The sequence below is a fragment of the Oncorhynchus mykiss genome, chromosome 9 (genome assembly GCF_057628025.1).
Source record: "Oncorhynchus mykiss isolate SJ-2025 chromosome 9, ASM5762802v1, whole genome shotgun sequence".
Classification (NCBI taxonomy): Eukaryota; Metazoa; Chordata; class Actinopteri; order Salmoniformes; family Salmonidae; genus Oncorhynchus; species Oncorhynchus mykiss.
The window spans coordinates 22,714,012-22,732,331 of NC_143030.1; the positions used below are offsets into that span (position 1 = coordinate 22,714,012).

Consider the following 18,320-nt stretch of genomic DNA (forward strand, 5'->3'; position numbering starts at 1 on the left):
ATGGCCCGAAGCCTCCAGTGATGATCTATGGCACGATGATCTACGGTCCGGCGACGATCTACGGTCCGGAGTCCCCGGCGACGATCTACAGTCCGGAGTCCCCGGCGTCAATCTGCGGTCCAGTTCCTCCAGCGACGATCTACGGTCCGGTTCCTCCGGCAACGATTCACGGTCCGGTTCCACGGAAGCGGAGGAATCAGCGAGTGGAGCGGGGTCTATGTCCCGAACCGGAGATGCCACCGAGGCTAGATGCCCACCCAGGACCCTCCCCCATGGAGTCAGGTTTTGCAGCCGGAGTCTGCACCTTTGGGGGGGGGGGGGGGGTACTGTCACGCCCTGACCTTAGAGAGCCTTTTATTTCTCTATGTGGTTAGGTCGGGGTGTGATTTGGGTGGGCATTCTAGTTTCTCTACTTCTTTGTTGGCCGGGTATTCTTCCCAATCAGAGGCAGCTGTCTATCGTTTTCTCTGATTGGGGATCATACTTAGGCAGCCTTTTTTCCACCTTTAGTTTGTGGGATCTTGACTATGTTTGTGTGTAGTTGCTTTCTGCACTGCATGTAGCTTTACGTTTGTTTCGGTATTTTGTTGTTTTTTCGGTGTCATTTAAATAAAATAAAAAATGTACGCCTACCATACTGCACCTTGGTCCAATCCATCTTTAAACGATCGGGACATCCTGGGACATCAATGATTACACATTGTAACTATGCAATAGACTAGAAACATGATTGATTTGTAATTCATATACACAGAAAAAAAACTATGGATATCTAACTCCCTTCATCTGCATTAATCTGAGGACACAAGATAGTATTTCAATGACCGAGAGACTGAAAAACAGCTTCTATCAGAAGCCATAAGACAGCCATCACTAACATTAAGTGGCTGCTGCCAACATACTACCTCAATCTCTAGCCACTTTAATAATAAAAAATGAAATGTTATATATGTATCACTAGTCACTTTAAACAATGTCACTTTATATAATGTTTACATACCCTACATTACTCATCTCATATGTATATACTGTACTCTATACCATCTACTGTATCTAATCCAATGCTGCACGGACATCGCTCATCCATATATTTATATGTACATATACTTATTCATTCCTTTACACTTGTGTGTATAAGGTAATTGTTGTGAAATTGTTAGATTACTTGTTAGATATTACTGCAAGGTCGGAACTAGAAGCACAAGCATTTCGCTACACTCGCATTAACATCTGCTAACCATGTGTATGAGACAAATATAATTTGATTTGATTTGGATGAGATACTTCATTTCAACCAGTGGAGAATGTGAAACACTTTATTGAAAGAAGTTCATTATCCAGGTGTTATAAATACATAAATGCATTATATTTATGAGAATTGTAATATAATAAATACAAGTTCAATCTGTACTTCAATGCACATATGGTGTGTATTATAAAACGAGGAAGAAAGACGAGGTGGGGAGAGAGGTTTAGAAGACAGAAAGGGAAAGAGGTAAGAACAGCAGCAGACAGCATATGATTCATGAATTACAGTGCTACCCTAATAGTCGCGCAATTCACCACAATTGCAGTGTCGCCTAACCAGCCTCGGGCCCTCAGTTGGCCAGAAGTTTATCTTAAGAGCGGATGAGGTGGCGATGACGGGACTGGCTTCCTCTCTCACATCAAAACATACCTGCAGACGAGAGACAAATGGATAGAGAGCATGATTAAGCCTTATTTTGTTTATTCTAACACGGTCAGTCATCTTATATCAGGAGGTGAAATCCAAAACTGGATCATTAACTCTGGGAATACTCCATCTCTGTCTGTATTTCAATGTAAAGCATCTCTTTAATAATACTTCCTGTTCCTGTTGACCCGACCAAGCGACATCTCACCTATGAACATGCTGTGCCCTCTGTGTCAGACAGTTCAGATGCGGAAGGGGTTCACCAAAAGAGCTGATATAACCTAGAGGATTTAAGGAGAAGGGGGAGAGAGATGAAGTGAAGAAGGGAGACTGTTATTGTGTGTGTGTGGTCTCACCTGGTGTCCACACTAAGTGGCTACAGAGTACTTTATGCTGAAAAACAGACGCATGAGGACAAACAATAGAAGATTATGTCAATAGAAGATACTGTATGTGACGCAGACACCTATTGGAGTATACCTGAAACATTTAAATATAGAGGGCTATGTGTCACACCACTTGGTTTAGTCTAAGTCTAACCCCCAGGGAAATCATGACTTGGCAGCAACAGCTAGTCCAGTGAAAATGGCTATGTTTGTGTGGTGTAAATCTGAAAATTAGCAGCTGACATCTTAAGAGTTTTTTAATTAATGCATGTGAGACAGGTTCCATGTACAACAAGACAGGCAGAGATGGAGAAAAATATCACAGAACAGTTTAATTACCTCTGGTTATGGACACTTTTGCCAGCTATAAAGCTTCCACAGCCTGTTCCTCAGACAGTGAACATCTGGCTATATCTACATTTTCGACCCCTTGGTCAGCTCGCTCTCTGAAAGTAAAGAAAACAGTTGATGTTTTATAGATATGAAAACAATAACTGAGATATATGACCGTTCAATTTAAAGCAGCAGATGTCATTTTTAGGATACGTCAATACAGCCCAGTGTCACGTTCTGACCTTAGTTCCTTTTTATGTCTTTGTGTTAGGTTGGTCAGGGCGTGAGTTGGGGTGGGTTGTCTATGTTCTTTTTTCTATGTTATATTTTTATGTGTTTGGCCTAGTATGGTTCTCAATCACAGGCAGGTGTCGTTCGTTGTCTCTAATTGAGAATCATACTTAGGTAGCCTGTTTTCCCCATTTTGGTTGTGGGTGTTTGCTTTCTGTTTTTGTGTCTGCACCAGACACAACTGTTTCGGTTGTTCTCTGTGTTTTGTTCATCAGTGTTCAGTTCCATTATTAAAAGGATGAACACGTACGACGCTGCACCTTGGTCCTCACCTTCTTCCACCTACGAAAACCGTTACACCCAGTGCTGCTTACCTGAGATGCCATCTTTGTAGGTGTCCGATTTGACTTCCTTTGTGTCGGAAAAAAGTTGCTTCTAGAACAATTATTTTTGATTGAAAATTAAAAAGGTTTTGCTCTCGACAAAAAGACACAAATGTACCTCCATAGCATTTAACAATTTGCCTGTGAATAACCACACCTTCATACAAACATGCTACTGTATGCAGAATACTTGATGCACAACCGAAGACACTGCCATATCCTGCCAGCACGCCCACAAGCGAGCCACTCAGGAGCAGAATGATGACGCGTGGAAGAGGGAAAGGAATGCGATGGGAATAGCAATTTGTTGCAAGTTGGGGAGGGGGGCTAGTAGCTGAACAATAGACTATTCCACCTTTACTAAAGAATAGTCGAATAGCCAAGCTAGGTGCGAAAAACCCACCTCCTATCACAGACCAGATTTGCCCTAACGACCAAGGGGTAGCTTGCTACTCAATGTAATAAAGTAATGACTTTTCAAATAAGTGACCTTACACGTTATGTTGGCTGACAATTTATTAGCTACGCTGTCCTTGCGAACCATATTGCATATCATTACAGCAGTATGTACCAGTATGTTAGTTAACTACCCAACGTTAGTAGTTATACATCAAACTTGCCAGTATATTTACTATAGGCTAACTACAACGTTTATTGACTTGATTATTCTTGTCATTCTTATCTTAGCTAAATGGTATAGGTGTTGTGCTTTCTCAATCGACATTCGGGTGCTTTCGTAAATTCGCTCTGGCTATCTATAGGCTGGACGAACGAGTTAAATTCACCCAAGGCTGAAAAACGGCTTCAGAACGTTGGCTAAACGGGAACAGCAAATGAAGGGGATCGAACGTTCGCAGAGCCGGTTTGGACTGGAGTGATGCTTAGAATTCCATTAAAAATGTATCTATTTTTATTTTACCACTACAAACTGTTTGTCGTATGAAACTGGAAAAAAACAAATTGTGTAGAAAGTAAACATCCACACCTCGATGGTGTCAACTGTGCTTATGTCTGCGTAATGAAAAAGTAGAGAAAAAATCTAAACTATTTCTGGTCTAGCGATCGATGAAAAATTAGCTCGCTGCCCAGATTTACATAATTACAAAGAGGAGATTATCCTGATTAAAATAGTTCCCGTGTAACAGTTTTGTACATCTCCTCACCCCTACCTGGGCTCTAACCAAGGACCCTCTGCACCCATAGACAACAGCCACCCTCGAAGCATCATTACCCATCGCTCCACAAAAGCCGCGGCCCTTGCAGAGCAAGGCATTTAACCCAACCCCAATGAATCAGAGAGGTGCAGAGGACTGCAGGTATCTGAACGATATAGAAAAACAGCGGTATCTAGAAATACAAAGGTATCTGAACAATATAGAAAAACAAAGCCATCTGGACGAACTAGAAAAACAAAGCCGTCTAAACGAACTAGAAAAACAAAGCCGTCTAAACGAACTAGAAAAACAAAGCCATCTGGACGAACTAGAAAAAGAAAGCCGTCTAAACGAACTAGAAAAACAAAGCTGTCTAAACGAACTAGAAAAACAAAGCCGTCTGAACGAACTAGAAAAACAAAGCCGTCTGAAGAACATAGAAAATCAAAGGTATCTGAACGATACAGCTAAACAAAGGTATCTGAACGATACAGCTAAACAAAGGTATCTGAACGATACAGTTAAACAAAGGTATCTGAACGATACAGTTAAACAAAGGTATCTGAACGATACAGCTAAACAAAGGTATCTGAACGATACAGCTAAACAAAGGTATCTGAACGATACAACTAAACAAAGGCATCTGAACGATACAACTAAACAAAGGTATCTGAACGATACAGCTAAACAAAGGTATCTGAACGATACAGCTAAACAAAGGTATCTGAACGATACAGTTAAACAAAGGTATCTGAACGATACAGCTAAACAAAGGTATCTGAACGATACAGCTAAACAAAGGTATCTGAACGATACAGCTAAACAAAGGTATCTGAACGATACAGCTAAACAAAGGTATCTGAACGATACAGCTAAACAAAGGTATCTGAACGATACAGTTAAAAAAAGTATCTGAACGATACAGCTAAACAAAGGTATCTGAACGATACAGCTAAACAAAGGTATCTGAACGATACAACTAAACAAAGGCATCTGAACGAACTAGAAAAACAAAGGCATCTGAACGAACTAGAAAAACAAAGGCATCTGAACGAACTAGAAAAACAAAGGTATCTGAACGATATAGCTAAACAAAGTTATCTGAACGATATAGCTAACCAAAGTTATCTGAACGATCTACAAATACAAAGGTATCTGAACGATATAGAAAAACAAAGGCATCTGAAAAATATAGAAAACAAAGGTATCTGAACGAACTAGAAATACAAAGCTATCTGAAAGATATAGCTAAGCAAAGGTATCTGAACGATATAGAAAAGCAAAGGTATCTGAAGAATATAGAATATCAAAGGTATGCGAACGATATCGAAAAATAAAAGTATCTGAACGAAATGGAAAAACAACGGTATCTGAACAAAATGAGAAATGTGCAAAATATGGAAACAGTCAAGTTGAAAGTGGAGGTCGGAAGAGGGGTGGCTTAACTTAGAATGATGCTGATTGGAGGACTGCCACATCCTGTCTATATGACACACCAGAGTAGACGGTTACTTCCTCTCTCTGTTCTCCCTGTCTCCTGGGCTTGGTACTCTTCTTGTCAGTGAACTTCAGGGCAGCGTAGTTCAGGCCATCCTCGTCACTGTGGAACTATGGGGATGAAACACAGACTCACTCAATTCAGACTCTGGGTTAAATCTAATGCTGTAATATTTAGCTTTAATACTCTTATCCAGTCTCACTCTTGATAAAGCAATTCTGCTAACCTGTTGGTCTGACGTGTTGGCATAAGGATTTCTGTACTGGCTCTGCTGAGAAGGGGTGCCCGCTAAAAGATGAATGACAAAACATTCAAAACACTTGAAACATACTACATATGTCATATTTTCTGCTTCAAAATGAAGTAGGCTTGTGAAATGAAAACAATGTCCAGAGAGGGAAGTGATAAAAGGAGTTCGAGCCTTCACCCTACTTTATGATCTATAACTATTATTACTATTGCTATTAGAATGAAAACATTTACTGTACCTGTACAGTGTTCACATTGTGACCTCTTCATTCTCACACAGAGGATAACGTTGACAATCACACTCACAATCACAGTAGTTGTCAGGCAAGATATGATGATGAGGAAAAGAAGATGACTGATCGCTCAACAGGTCTAAAACTTTAAAAACAAGGCTTGATTATTTTCTATTATTATTTTTTCCTCAGTAATTTTGGCATAAAAGTTAACTATGAAAGATTATTCATTTAAAATATACTATGAAAGAAATGTGATAGATTTACATATTGATACTTCCTACCATTTGAGAGAAAATCTGTGGTGAATTTTGATTATGCACAGGTTACCTCAAACCATCTGTAGAAATACAGACAGTGATAGAGGAGATTCAGGACACTTTGCTTAAGCAGGCATAAAAAAGAGAAAATTATTTTAGACATTTTCAGAAATGTCCGAAATATCACTTACGGTCAATGTCCAGCTTGGTCCTGTTCCCAAATAGTATCTCCCCACATGAGGCCACAGCACAGTAGTAAGTCCCAGCATCAGAGAGGCTGAGGTTCCTCTTGGGGAGGTTATAGACACAGCTCTGTGTAGGAGACCCAGCCTCAGGGCTCTTCTCACACTGATCACTCCTGTCTCCATGGGTGTAATTGATTCCTGGATGGGATTCTCCTGAGCCATGTCTGAACCAATAGACACTGTGTTCTCCTGCACAGGTCTCAGTGTGTATTGTACAGTTCAGAGTCACAGAGTCTCCTGGCTGAACTGACTCAGACACAGGCTGCTGGAGCACAGACATGCTGTTGGACTCTGAACCTGAATAGAGTCAGTAAGATCATGGTGTGTAAATTGTATTGGTCTGGTATATTCATTCAGCGCCAAATATTTCTATATTTCTAATTTAAAATTTAAAATTCAAAATTAGGGAAAGAAGTTAAGTTACCTTTGACAATTAAAACAGTTCCTTCTCCAAATGTGAGTTCGCCCTCTTCCATAACACCACAGTAGTATGTAGCTGAGTCCCCTGACTCTGTCTTGGAGATGGTCAGGTTACAGCTGTCAACTCCTCCCTTCACACTCAGATGTTTAGTCTCAGTAAAGTCATTGGTAAAGAAAAACTACTTTGGCCACTGTAAAGTGATGATGTCATGAGAAGTGGTTTCTGTCCAAGAGCCTGTTTGTACCAAAACAACATTGGTATTCACGTCAGTTGGCCAAAAGGAAGTGACATTCCCACTACCTCCCATCTCAGTAACCATAACAGCGTCTGGTTGAACAACGTTCTTGGTAAATGCAAAAACTGTCAAAGCAAACAAACGATATAGATCATCAAGATGAAGATTGAAAAACATCTCAAATACTTGTTACAAAGTCATTCAAATTGTTTCTAAAAGCCAATAACATGTAGATTTTAAATATATATCAATTCACATTTCTTACAGGTGTAAGCATTAAACAAAAAGATTGCCCAATGTCTGACCATCATTGTAACGTCAACCTCGCTGCACTGTATAGAATGAGGGTCTGACAACGGGGCACCTGTTATATTTACAAGCATTTCACTACACTCGCATTAACATCTGCTAACCTTGTGTATGTGACCAATACAATTTGATTTGATTTGATATGATGACACTTTAGATAGCCTTTATACAATGTAGGAGGGTTAACGTTTTCCGTAATGTAAATATGCCCCCCCCCCCCACTGCACAAAAGCTGCATTTCTGTCTCTTGGTTTTCATCATAGGCCTCCAACATTAAAAACTGTTATTAGTTCTCATAGCATTAGCATTGAATACTATTTTTGTTGGTCTAATTTCAAACCTGTGTTTGTTACCATTATATTTTTTGTTACTCATGTAAAACCAAATCCTCTAACTAGCCTCACTAGTGCCACTCTGCATGTCCCCTATACATTTCCTATCAGTGTAATGCAAGGCTTTGAAAATTTGGCAGATGTCTTTTTTGATAATTGCAAGACACCAGACTGGTGATACAGTTCACTTAGCAGGTATTGTGTTGGGAGAATTCCGTTGGACCTCTTACAGTGGAGGTTCTCATCACCAGACCAATGCCTCACTGCTTATGACCCGGTGGCTGTATAAGGCACTACTGCCATCTGGAACAACACAGAGAAGATTGACATTTACATCTCCAATGTTTTTTATTTAGTTGAGCAAATACATTGGTATGGGTAGGCCTTCTATTGGTACAATTAATCTTCAAACACATTCAGCCCAGAGATATAAATAGTTGGATGATGACAAGGCATAGTAGCATCAGTGCCATTAGGATGTGGCTCACAAACTTCTCAGATTTTTTTTATTTATTTTACCTTTATTTAACCAGGTAGGCAAGTTGAGAACAAGTTCTCATTTACAATTGCGACCTGGCCTGAATCACGTTATCCAGAAACTAACTGTTTGTCTATTGGTTGCCTTGACTTCAATGGTTTATGTGGCTAATCAGAAGCAGGCAAATTTAGCACTCAGAACAACAGGCCTTGTGTTCTGGAATCTAATCTGATTACTAGAGAGCAATTAAATTTAATACATTTAATAATGTAATTAAATACCATTATTAAATAGGCTACATGTACACTATTAACTATTAGTTGTTATGAGTGCAAATCAATTGAACTTTTTTGTAATCATTCGGGGTCTGAAAGAAAGAAAATAGAAATGGTTTAAACCCTACAGAATGTGAACTTTATGACTGCTGTGGTTCTCATCTTTGTCCACTAGAGAGCGACATTCTCTCATATATAATCTATGAACAGATGATGATTTTCTAAATTTTTATGCCCGGGCTGGTGTATAAATAATACGAATTTACTCCTGCAACCTACCCAAAAATACCAATACGATAATCTCCAATGAAAAGGAGGCAAACACATACCATTATAGTATTACAATAATAACCTAAACCTTTCCATCCAAAAAATACAATTCAACTGTGGATTTATCCTGAATATTAGTGCAGGTGATCATGCAATTTGTAGTTTACCATTTCTCACCAGCCCCGCCTCACAACCCCACCTGATCCACCCGCCCCATCTGTCAGTTATACCGGGACTTAGGTGGTGCTTTTCACGGGAAAGATAGCTATGTCGGAAGTACGGAAATTTACCAAAAATCTGAGTAAACCTGGAACGGCGGCGGAACTCAGGCAAAGTGTCTCGGAGGCTGTGAGGACATCGGTGATTGTGGTTAGTATGGTGGCTTATTATCTCATCTTCAGTTAGCTGGTAGCCAAGGTACCTTGCTGTCCAAACCCGCTCACTTTACGACGGAACCTTGGCGCCAGAGTCCTGTCCTGTTTCATCCAGAAAAGCATTTGTTATACTTTTAGTTTACAACGTTACTTGAATGTCCGAACGACAACATTGTTTCCAGTTTTATCGAAGACGCGTGTCAGCGAGTCTCATCATTCCCCATATGTCACCCACTGAGCAGAGCTTGCCACATTTGATTTACAAGTGGCAATTTAAACTTGCGTATGATGTCGTAATTATCTGGAAATTAATACATTTCGTTAGGCAGAAAATTACCATATTTTAAAAAGGATAATGTGTGTGTGTGTATATATATATATATATAAGTATCGTATTGCGATATGTGTCCTTTTTCTGTGGCTATGGAGAGAACAAGAGAGAACACATGGCCTCATGGCTGCAGCGCCTTTTGTGAGCTTGTAGAATGTGCAGTGCCAATTCTGAGTTGGCCAGCGACACTGCATGGTTTCCCAAGATCCCTTTTCCTGTTCTTACATCCTGCTCCTTTCTATGCTGGGTGGGCGGAATTAATATTTTGAATGCCCCAAGCATGTACAGGATTATTGATCCTGGTGGTCTTTGATGATAGACCTACAATAACAGTTCCGTCTGCAGGAGCCTTTTCTCTGTCTTTGTTGAAAGGACAATAGTGCTGTAGGCTATATTTTATTTTATTTTTTATTTTTATTTTACCTTTATTTAACCAGGTAGGCAAGTTGAGAACAAGTTCTCATTTACAATTGCGACCTGGCCAAGATAAAGCAAAGCAGTTCAGCATACAGTCAATAATAAAGTATAAACAAGTCTATATACAATGTGAGCAAATGAGGTGAGAAGGGAGGTAAAGGCAAAAAAAGGCCTTGGTGGCAAGGTAAATACAATATAGCAAGTAAAACACTGGAATGGTAGTTTTGCAATGGAAGAATGTGCAAAGTAGAAATAAAAATAATGGGGTGCAAAGGAGCAAAATAAATAAATAAATTAAATACAGTTGGGAAAGAGGTAGTTGATAGGGCTAAATTATATGTGGGCTATGTACAGGTGCAGTAATCTGTGAGCTGCTCTGACAGTTGGTGCTTAAAGCTAGTGAGGGAGATAAGAGTTTCCAGCTTCAGAGATTTTTGTAGTTCGTTCCAGTCATTGGCAGCAGAGAACTGGAAAGAGAGGCGGCCAAAGAAAGAATTGGTTTTGGGGGTGACTAGAGAGATATACCTGCTGGAGCGTGTGCTACAGGTGGGAGATGCTATGGTGACCAGCGAGCTGAGATAAGGGGGGACTTTACCTAGCAGGGTCTTGTAGATGACATGGAGCCAGTGGGTTTGGCGACGAGTATGAAGCGAGGGCCAGCCAACGAGAGCGTACAGGTCGCAATGGTGGGTAGTGTATGGGGCTTTGGTGACAAAACGGATTGCACTGTGATAGACTGCATCCAGTTTGTTGAGTAGGGTATTGGAGGCTATTTTGTAAATTACATCGCCAAAGTCGAGGATTGGTAGGATGGTCAGTTTTACAAGGGTATGTTTGGCAGCATGAGTGAAGGATGCTTTGTTGCGAAATAGGAAGCCAATTCTAGATTTAACTTTGGATTGGAGATGTTTGATATGGGTCTGGAAGGAGAGTTTACAGTCTAACCAGACACCTAAGTATTTGTAGTTGTCCACGTATTCTAAGTCAGAGCCGTCCAGAGTAGTGATGTTGGACAGGCGGGTAGGTGCAGGTAGTGATCGGTTGAAGAGCATGCATTTAGTTTTACTTGTATTTAAGAGCAGTTGGAGGCCACGGAAGGAGAGTTGTATGGCATTGAAGCTTGCCTGGAGGGTTGTTAACACAGTGTCCAAAGAAGGGCCGGAAGTATACAGAATGGTGTCGTCTGCGTAGAGGTGGATCAGAGACTCACCAGCAGCAAGAGCGACCTCATTGATGTATACAGAGAAGAGAGTCGGTCCAAGAATTGAACCCTGTGGCACCCCCATAGAGACTGCCAGAGGTCCGGACAACAGACCCTCAGATTTGACACACTGAACTCTATCAGAGAAGTAGTTGGTGAACCAGGCGAGGCAATCATTTGAGAAACCAAGGCTGTTGAGTCTGCCGATGAGGATGTGGTGATTGACAGAGTCGAAAGCCTTGGCCAGATCAATGAATACGGCTGCACAGTAATGTTTCTTATCGATGGCGGTTAAGATATCGTTTAGGACCTTGAGCGTGGCTGAGGTGCACCCATGACCAGCTCTGAAACCAGATTGCATAGCAGAGAAGGTATGGTGAGATTCAAAATGGTCGGTAATCTGTTTGTTGACTTGGCTTTCGAAGACCTTAGAAAGGCATGGTAGGATAGATATAGGTCTGTAGCAGTTTGGGTCAAGAGTGTCCCCCCCTTTGAAGAGGGGGCTGACCGCAGCTGCTTTCCAATCTTTGGGAATCTCAGACGACACGAAAGAGAGGTTGAACAGGCTAGTAATAGGGGTGGCAACAATTTCGGCAGATAATTTTAGAAAGAAAGGGTCCAGATTGTCTAGCCCGGCTGATTTGTAGGGGTCCAGATTTTGCAGCTCTTTCAGAACATCAGCTGAATGGATTTGGGAGAAGGAGAAATGGGGAAGGCTTGGGCGAGTTGCTGTTGGGGGTGCAGTGCTGTTGACAGGGGTAGGAGTAGCCAGGTGGAAAGCATGGCCAGCAGTAGAAAAATGCTTATTGAAATTTTCAATTATGGTGGATTTATCAGTGGTGACAGTGTTTCCTATCTTCAGTGCAGTGGGCAGCTGGGAGGAGGTGTTCTTATTCTCCATGGACTTTACAGTGTCCCAGAACTTTTTTGAGTTAGTGTTGCAAGAAGCAAATTTCTGCTTGAAAAAGCTAGCCTTGGCTTTTCTAACTGCCTGTGTATAATGGTTTCTAGCTTCCCTGAACAGCTGCATATCACGGGGGCTGTTCGATGCTAATGCAGAACGCCATAGGACGTTTTTGTGTTGATTAAGGGCAGTCAGGTCTGGGGAGAACCAAGGGCTATATCTGTTCCTGGTTCTAAATTTCTTGAATGGGGCATGTTTATTTAAGATGGTTAGGAAGGCATTTTTAAAAAATATCCAGGCATCCTCTACTGACGGGATGAGGTCAATATCCTTCCAGGATACCCCGGCCAGGTCGATTAGAAAGGCCTGCTCGCTGAAGTGTTTCAGGGAGCGTTTTACAGTGATGAGAGGAGGTCGTTTGACCGCTGACCCATTACGGATGCAGGCAATGAGGCAGTGATCGCTGAGATCTTGGTTGAAGACAGCAGAGGTGTATTTAGAGGGGAAGTTGGTTAGGATGATATCTATGAGGGTGCCCGTGTTTAAGGCTTTGGGGAGGTACCTGGTAGGTTCATTGATAATTTGTGTGAGATTGAGGGCATCAAGTTTAGATTGTAGGATGGCTGGGGTGTTAAGCATGTTCCAGTTTAGGTCGCCTAGCAGCACGAGCTCTGAAGATAGATGGGGGGCAATCAGTTCACATATGGTGTCCAGAGCACAGCTGGGGGCAGAGGGTGGTCTATAGCAGGCGGCAACGGTGAGAGACTTGTTTTTAGAAAGGTGGATTTTTAAAAGTAGAAGTTCAAATTGTTTGGGTACAGACCTGGATAGTAGGACAGAACTCTGCAGGCTATCTTTGCAGTAAATTGCAACACCGCCCCCTTTGGCAGTTCTATCTTGTCTGAAAATGTTGTAGTTTGGAATTAAAATGTCTGAATTTTTGGTGGTCTTCCTAAGCCAGGATTCAGACACAGCTAGAACATCCGGGTTGGATCATGGACCGTGATTTGAGCACTGGTTGTGGTTTGTAGTTTGGTTGGCTGCTTGTAGTATTGGCTTAAACCCTGCTATGATGCCTGGAATTGGCTTGAGAAAACATTGCACATAAAACTGATGAAGCACTTCAGATTTAATCATTCACAGAGGGCTTCTTTGAGTTCTCTGTGTGTGTGTGTTTCTTTCTGATGTCAGCGTTTTTGCAAGAGATTGCTCTCCTCTGACATCAAAAGATGCATGACCTTTCGGGGTGACTCTGACCTCGTGATTTACCATCATGGGATTTTTCCACTGTAAAATCTCCCACACTGTCGATGTCATCTGATTCACCAGGTCTCTTTTTCTCATATGCGACACAACCAACACACAAACCCAGACAAGACAATGCCAAGACAACATTCAGTGGACTTTTGAAAACCTGCCTTTGCCCAGACCGTTTTTTATGAACAAAACATCTCCATTCAAGTCTTATGACAATGACGCAGTGAAGACAACAGGCGTAGTAACCTTGTGATGAGATTTGATGTTGCCTGATGTGTGTTGTGTCTGGTTAAACGGATGATCCTCGGGGTAACGGTCGACGTGGTAACAGAGAACAAGCGCTGTTTTGTTGAGGTTGCCTAGCCAGCGGTGATTCTCTAGAGGCATGCTCCAGCCATGCTGTGTGTGTGTGTGTTTGGTCGGTCTTTATCTGTCACATTTGTCAATGGGGCATCTTGTTTTATTCTTCCTGGCGTTCTGTGTTTTCTGCTCTTTCCATCCTTTCCACTCTCCTTTTTTAAACTGCCCAGTTGGTGCGTCTAGGAACAACGTTTCCTACGTTGAGTTGAGAGGGCTAGGTAGCCTATTCCTTTTATTATGGGGTCTGTTCTCTGTCATCTGAAAAGGAGTGGATTGGTTCAAGTAACAGTTTAACATAAGCCTAGTAGTATATTACTAAGGCCCACCAGCTTCACATGCAGTCCTTTCAGATCATAAGACATTGGGACGTTTTGAACGGTAGTTGAAGTGAAACTACTATACGTGTCTGAAGAGCTTTATTGCGATCAAACATACAGTGCCTTCAGAAAGTATTCACACCCCTCGACTTTTTCCACATTTAGTTGTGTTACAGCCTGAATTTAAAATGGATTAAATGTAGATTATTAATTTTTTTGGTCCCTCGGCTACACACAATACCCCATAATGTCATAGCGGAATTAAGTCCTTTGAAGATTTTGCACATTCATAAAAAAAATTAAAGCTGAAATGTACTGAGTCAATAAGTATTCAACCCCTTTGTTAAATCAAGCCTAAATAGGTTCAGGAGTAAATATTTGCTTAACAAGTCACATAATAAGTTGCATGGGCTCACTCTGTGTAGTAATAGTGTTTAACATGATTTTTGAATGACTACCTCATCTCTGCACCCCACACATACAATTATCTGTAAGGTCCCTCAGTGAATTTCAAACACAGATTCAACCACAAAGACCAGAGAGGTTTTCTAATTCCTCGCAAAGGGTAGATGGGTAAAGAATAAATGAAAAAAAACAGACATTGAATATCCCTTTGAGGATGGTGAAGTTATTAATTACACTTTGGATGGTGTATTCACGACAAAGATGCAGGCGTCCTTCCTAACTTGCCGGAGAGGAAGGAAACTGCTCAAGGATTTTACCATGAGGCCAATGGTGACTTGTTACAGAGTGTAATGGCTGTGATAGGAGAAAACTGAGGATGGATTGACAACATTGTAGTTACTCCACAATACTAACCTAATTGACAGAGTGAAAAGAAGGAAGCCTGTACATGATAACAAATATTACAAAACATGCATCCTGTTTGCAACAAGGCACTAAAGTAATTCTGGCAATAATATGGCAAAGCAGTTAACTTTTTGTCTTGAATACAAGGCGTTAGTTATGTTTGGGGGCAAATCCAATACAACACGTCACTGAGTACCACTCTCTATATTTTCAAGCATACTGGTTGCTGCATCATGCTATGCTTGGAGTTGTTAAGGACTGGGGAGTTTTTCAGGATAAAATATAATAGATCTAAATGGAATGGAGCTAAGCACAGGGACAATCCTAGAGGAAAACCTGGTTCAGTCTGCTGTCCAACAGACACTGGGAGATGAATTCACCTTTCAGCAGGACAATAACCTAAAATACAAGGCCAAATCTACGCTGGAATTGCTAAATCAAGAAGACAGTGAATGTTCCTGAGTGCCGAGTTACAGTTCTGACTTAAATCTACTTGAAAATCTATGGCAAGACCTGAACATGTTTGTCGAGCAATGATCAACAACCAATGTGACAGAGCTTGAAGAATTTAGAAAAGAATAATGGGCAAATGTTGCACAATCCAGGTGTGGCAAGCTCTTAGGGACTTACCCAGAAAGAGTCACAGCTGTAATCGCTGCCAATGGTGCTTCTACAAAGTGTAGACTCTGGGTTGAATACTTATGTAAATTAGAATATGTCTGTATTTAATTTTCAATACGTTTGCAAAAATGCCTAAAAACATGTTTTCATTGTGTGTAGATGGGTGAGAAAAAAAATGTGAATTAAACCATTTTAAGTGCAAGCTGTAACACAAAATGTGGATAAGTCAAGGGGTATGAATACTTTCTGAAGGCACTGTATCTATTAGAGGTTGACCGTTTTAATCGGAATGGCTGATTAATTAGGGCCGATTTCATGTTTTCATAACAATCAGAAATCTGTATTTTTGGGCACTGATTTGGCCGATTTTTATTTATTTATTTATTACACCTTTTAATCTTTAACTAGGCAAGTCAGTTAAGAAAACATTCTTATTTTCAATGACGGCCTAGGAACGGTGGGTTAACTGCCTCGTTCAGGGGCAGAACGACAGATTTTCACATTGTCAGCTCGGGGGATCCAATCTTGCAACCTTACAGTTAACTAGTCCAACGCTATAACGACCTGCCTCTCTCTAGTTGCACTCAACAAGGAGACTGCTTGTTACGCGAATGCAGTAAGCCAAGGTAAGTTGCTAGCTAGCATTAAACTTATCTTATAAAATCAATCAATCATATTCACTAGTTAACTACACATGATTGATGATATTACTAGATATTATCTAGCGTGTCCTGCGTTGTGTATAATCTGACTGAGCATTCAAGCATACAAGTATCTAACTGAGCGGTGGTAGGTAGAAGCAGGCGCGTACACATACATTCAAACAGCACTTTCTTTGCGTTTTGTCAGCAGCTCTTCATTGTGCGTCAAGCATTGCACTGTTTATGACTTCAAGCCTATCAACTCCCGAGATGAGGCTGGTGTAACCGAAGTGAAATGGCTAGCTAGTTAGCGCGCGCTAATAGCGTTTCAAACGTCACTCGCTCTGAGCCTTGGAGTGGTTATTTCCCTTGCTCTGCATGGGTAACGCTGCTTCGAGGGTGGCTGTTGTCGTTGTATTCCTGGTTCGAGCCCAGGAAGCTATACTGTTACACTGGCAATACTAAAGTGTCTATAAGAACATCCAATAGTCAAAGGTTAATGAAATACAAATGGTATAGAGGGAAATAGTAAAATATTTTTCCTATAATAACTACAACCTAAAACTTCTTTCCTGGGAATATTGAAGACTCATGTTAAAAGGAACCACCAGCTTTCATAGGTTCTGAGCAAGGAACTTAAACGTTAGCTTTCTTACTTGGCACATATTGCACTTTTACTTTCTTCTCCAACTTTGTTTTTGCATTATTTAAACCAAATTGAACATCGTTCATTATTTATGAGGCTATTCATGTATTATATTAAGTTAAAATAAGTGTTCCTTCAGTATTGTTGTAGTTTGTCATTATTACAAATAAAAATCCGCTGATTAATCGGTATCGGCTTTTTTGGTCCTCCAATAGTCGGTATCGGCGTTGACAAATCATAATCGGTCGACCTCTGAGTGTTTATTAGTGCTGAGTGATTAACCAAAATGTAATTTCTTTTCTCGTTTTTTAAAAACTAATTGACCAACACGGTTCAGTTATTTGAATTCCATGTAGTTTTTCTTTTCGTGCGTAGTTTCTAGAGATTAATCAAATCAAGCCTGAACTGTGCGATGTAGTAGGTAGTTGTAGTTTCCAACGGGTCAATATTTTACATAGCATGTTTTCTGCGTTAAACTAATTGTCTACAATTAACTTGATCCATTGTGGAACCTACTTGTTCCGTCTGAGACGGAGAGAAGAATGTGCGATGGGGAGGGAGTTGCTTCGTGAGGTATCTCTACCTGAAAATACATGATCTAAGATTGATAGTTGCTTTTCAGCAGTCATATTCCTTATTTACTTTGAAGAACTGTTAAGTGATATTTGTCAGACAGCATTATCACGTTTTAAGGTATGACCCAGGTGCAGACAGTGTTGAAGAAACAAAAGTTTATTCTTTAAACAGGTCCAGGCAGGCAGGGGTCAATAATCCAGAGAGGGTGTAAGGCACCGGAACAGCAGGCTCAGGTCAGGCAGAGGTTGATAATCCAGAGAGGGTGTAAGGCACCGGAACAGAAGGCTCAGGGTCAGTTCAGGCAGAGGTTGGTAATCCAGAGTAGAGACAAAGGTACAGGATGGCAGGCAGGCTCAGGGCTGGCACGAAATGTCAAAACCAGGAAACTCGAAAACTGGGACTATAGCAAAGACAGGCGCAAGGGAGACCGCTGGTAGGTTTGAACAAACAAAATAAACTGGCACGCACAGACAGACAGAAACCACCGGTATAAGTACCCAGGAGAGAATGGGGAGATGGATGACACCTGGAGGGGGGTGGAGACAAGGACAGGTGAAACAGATCAGGGCGTGACAAGCATAGGCAGCAGCTCTATAGAGATGGAATGAAATAATAAAACAAATGTAATATACACAACTGAAATATTTTATTGAAGTTAATAAATGATGGTTGATAAGTGATAAGCAGTAATGGACAGTAATGGACAGTCACTACCATCATGGGACATTTATTAATTGTTTTATTCTGTGCTGTTGCAGCCTTCAACCCAGCCTGAAACCAAAATCAAAAAGCACTAATCGCTCAGCACTAGTTTGTATATACACATTGAAGTCCGGTCAAGGGATGTGGGACATGGGGAGTATCTGTGTTCGCTATTGATGGGGAACTGTTGAGGTCG

At 41.0% G+C, this 18,320-nt stretch overlaps 1 long non-coding RNA gene and 1 pseudogene across 2 annotated transcripts; both read right to left on the bottom strand.

Annotated features, from left to right (window-relative positions):
* Positions 1 to 1,424: 1,424 nt before the first annotated feature.
* LOC149980851 (uncharacterized) lies at positions 1,425 to 4,773 on the bottom strand. Its single transcript, XR_016483475.1, has 3 exons — positions 2,401 to 4,773; positions 1,884 to 1,956; positions 1,425 to 1,678 (listed from the first exon to the last, which is right to left on the bottom strand). It is a non-coding gene; the product is annotated as an uncharacterized LOC149980851 (long non-coding RNA).
* Positions 4,774 to 6,585: 1,812 nt separating this feature from the next.
* LOC110531686 (uncharacterized) lies at positions 6,586 to 7,425 on the bottom strand (annotated as a pseudogene). Its single transcript, XR_016483549.1, has 2 exons — positions 7,072 to 7,425; positions 6,586 to 6,944 (listed from the first exon to the last, which is right to left on the bottom strand). The product of XR_016483549.1 is annotated as an uncharacterized LOC110531686 (transcript).
* Between the last annotated feature and the right edge of the window lie 10,895 nt (positions 7,426 to 18,320).